Here is a 3,670-nt window from a genome sequence, read left to right as displayed (position 1 = left end):
TTGAACCTATATAATGGAGTGAAACCATATATATATATATATATATATATATATATATATATTATATATATATATATATACAGTACTGTGCAAAAGTCTTAGGCAGGTGTGAAAGTCTTAGGCAGGCAACATAGAAACAAGTCAAGCGACTCAACTATGCACAAAACCATAGTCGGAGGTCTGGCTTTTTGGCTGCAGCTCTTCCATGAAGATCACCTCTGGCCAGACTTCTCCAGACGCTAGATGGGTCTAGCTGGGTCCCACTGGTTTCTGCCAGTTCTGAGATGATGTCACTGCTGGACATCTTCCGATTTTGAAGGGAAACTTAAAATATTTGATCTGTTGCACTAAGTTTCCTTGGCCGACCACTGCGGCTACGATCCTCAACGTCGCCCGACTTTTTGCAAGTGTACCTAAAAGAACTGATGCTGGGTTGAAGGCAAAGGGTAGTAACACCAACTATTGATGTGATTTAGATTTTTCTTTTGTTCGCTCACTTTGCATTTTGTAAATTAATAAAAATAAACAATCATTATTCATATTTTTTAAAGCATTCTTAGTTTACAGCATTTTCTCACACCTGCCTAAGACTTTGGCACAATACTGTGTGTGTATATATATATATATATATATATATATATATTTCATATATGGTGAAAACAAATGGGTGGTGTTTCCTTACGTCCAGGATCTCTCCATCATGTGAAGCTGGGGAAACACGTCTCTGCCTACAGGTGGGAGATTGATCATCTGTTGACCTGGTGCAGTCAGAACAACTTGGAGCTTAACACTCTGAATATGGTTGTGGAGTATTCCAGGACAAACGCAGCCCCTCCCGCCCCCAATCACCCTGTGGGACTCCCCAGTCAACACTGTGAAATCCTTCCGCTTCCCGGACTCCATCATCTACCAGGACCTCTGAACAGCACATCATCATCACATCAATGGATGTACTTCAGCTGAATAAGTTCAACCTGCCACAGTCAGTGAAGGTGCACCTCTGACTATTTAGCCTTGGCATCAGTATAATATCCCTGTATAAGCCCTATAGGAGCTACAAATCTTTCTGTAATATTCAATATTGCAACCTAAGGAAACTTTATGAGCATTGAGCTCCAGTGAGTTCTCCTCTACAGAATTATCTTATGTCTTTGTGTTTTTTTTTTAAATCCTTTGGCCTACTTGGCTGGTCTTTGCCTAAAAAGGAACTTTGCAGTGACATGTGGGATTAAATTATCCTAAAATGTTTCCTTTGGGAGGGGCATTGCTACTAAAATATGAACGTCCAGGTCCCAAGGTTCCCTCTCAGACCTGCAAATCCTCATCCCGTTTGTGTGTTGACTGACTGGTAGTGATCTAAATTGGCTGCCAACCTGCCAAAGTCAGCGATGGTGCACCTCTACTCGGCCATCATGGAGTCCATCCACACCTCCTCCATCACCATCTGGTATGCTGCTGCCACTGCCAAGGACAAGGGCAGACTGCAGGGTAGCGTTCGCTCCGCTGAGAAGGTGATTGGCTGCAATCTGCCATCCCTTCAGGACCTGTACATCTCCACGGCCCGGAGGCGTGCAGGAAAGACTGTGGCAGACCCACTCCAGACCCCCACCCACCCCAACTGTTAAAAAAACACTCTCCCCCATCAGGACACAGACTGGACTATTGTTTCTGACCATTGCACATATTCTATTATTTTTTATACATTTGTCAGTTTACCGTGTTTTTTTTAAACATATTTATACTGTAACATTTCTATTCTATTGTGGAATTATCTGTCGCCATCTTTTTAACCCTTGTCTTGTCTTGAAAATCGACAATTTTGTTTTTGTTTCAATGTTTTTAACTTTTTCTAATGTTTTTGTCCCTTTGTTCAACACTTTTGATGCTTTTTTTCAATGTTTATCACTTTTTTTGACATTTTCAAGACTTCGTAACACTAACTTTTCAACTTTAGTTTAACAGTTATTATTGTTTGAGTTAGAAAAGCAGAAATTAGGAATTATTTTGACTAAAATGAAAGGAATGCATGCTGTTGGATAATCACAGACTGGACTATGACAACTTTTACTCAATACTATTTCAAAACCACTCTAATTTTTTTTCAAATTCTATGAAATTTAATAAGACGCCCCAAAATTAATGAAAGTAGAGATTTGTACTTGTCAAAGAGTGTTGTGTGGAATCAATCATGTTATTTGGGGTAATTACAATTGGGTAGTTAAAAAGAACATTGATATAGGAAAACGGGTCAATTTGAGCCGAGGACAACATGAGGGTTAAGATGTTTATTGTATGCACCATACACTAAGGCAAATAATTGTATTCTGCTTCTGATCGCCAAAGAGGACTCTGTGGTGTGCCCAGCTCGGACTGCAAGGAACCTGAGTATGTGACACTTGATTACCAGCTGTCCTTTTCTGCTAACATATCTGCGATAACCGCTGCAAATTCATTCAAGCACAACATGAAGAGGATATATCCATCCAGGTTCTGGTCCAGGCTCCTGTCATCTCGGGCCTAGACCACTGCAACCTGCTCCTGGCTGGTGTGTGCCATCCGAACTCTGCAGCTCATCCAGAATGCAGCAGCCCAGCTGGTCTCCTACCTGCCAAAGTTCTCCCACACTACCCCACTCCTCCACACCCCATACATCCATGACCCCAGCCCTTCCATTATGCTTGACAAAGTCACAGCTGTTAGCTGTCCTGGCTCCACAATAGTGGAACAAGCTCCCCATCAAGACAGAAAAAACTGTTGACATATTCCACCGAAGACTTAAAACTCATCTGCATCATGGCTCATCAAATAAAAAAAAAATAAAAAAAAAATCTATTTCTTATTGTTTCTAAATGGGGCAATTGGAGCTACTTGCACTTGTGCAATTGTTGTTTTTGTTGATGCACATGGTTGAATGCACTTGTTGTGTGCCGCTTTGGATAAAGAGCATCAGCTAAAAGAAATGTAATGCGAGTTTAAAGCTAAGATGAGCTGGTGCAAATGGCTTCTAGGCTTTTTTCCTGTTTATAAATCACACACTTCTACTCATTTCTATTCACCTATTCCACTCCACAGTCTGCTAATGTGTGACCCTGACCAGCTTCAGCAGCTCCTGATGCAGCTGGAGGTGAAGTGAACCCATTCACTCCCATATTCAGTAATTCACTTCATAATTCACACTCCCACACATGCACTGTCCCACTCCTCTTCTCCTTCTTGCTGCTGTATTTCCTCCCTCCGTCACCTTCTGATATCTGCCACTGGCTAACGAAAAAACAATGCTACACCCATGCTTCATAGTCTATATTCTGTTTAGAGGGCCATGCCTGTGGAAGGAGACACACTATGAGGATTTATAGCCTTTCGAAGCACCGAGTCCCCAGCCGCCCCTCTTCTTCCAAGCCTGGTGTCCTTGCCAGCAGGAAAAGTGGTGCACTGTTGCAGAGAGATAGCATCTGATAGTTGGCTGTTGTTACACCTCGGCCGAGTGCACAGTCACATTTCAGCTTCCTCTCTCTCTCTCTCTCTCTCTCTATCTGACTGCAGGAGGCCGACCACCAACACACTGCAAAGCATTATAATCCAATTCTGACCCCCAACTCTGCAAACTAATTCCTTGAACAAAAATGGTCGAGTAAATCTGTGTCTGACTCAGAATCCCCGGCTTTTTTTT

The sequence above is a fragment of the Etheostoma spectabile genome, chromosome 6 (assembly GCF_008692095.1).
Source record: "Etheostoma spectabile isolate EspeVRDwgs_2016 chromosome 6, UIUC_Espe_1.0, whole genome shotgun sequence".
In the NCBI taxonomy this organism is placed as follows: Eukaryota; Metazoa; Chordata; class Actinopteri; order Perciformes; family Percidae; genus Etheostoma; species Etheostoma spectabile.
Note: the sequence above shows the minus strand (reverse complement) of the source record.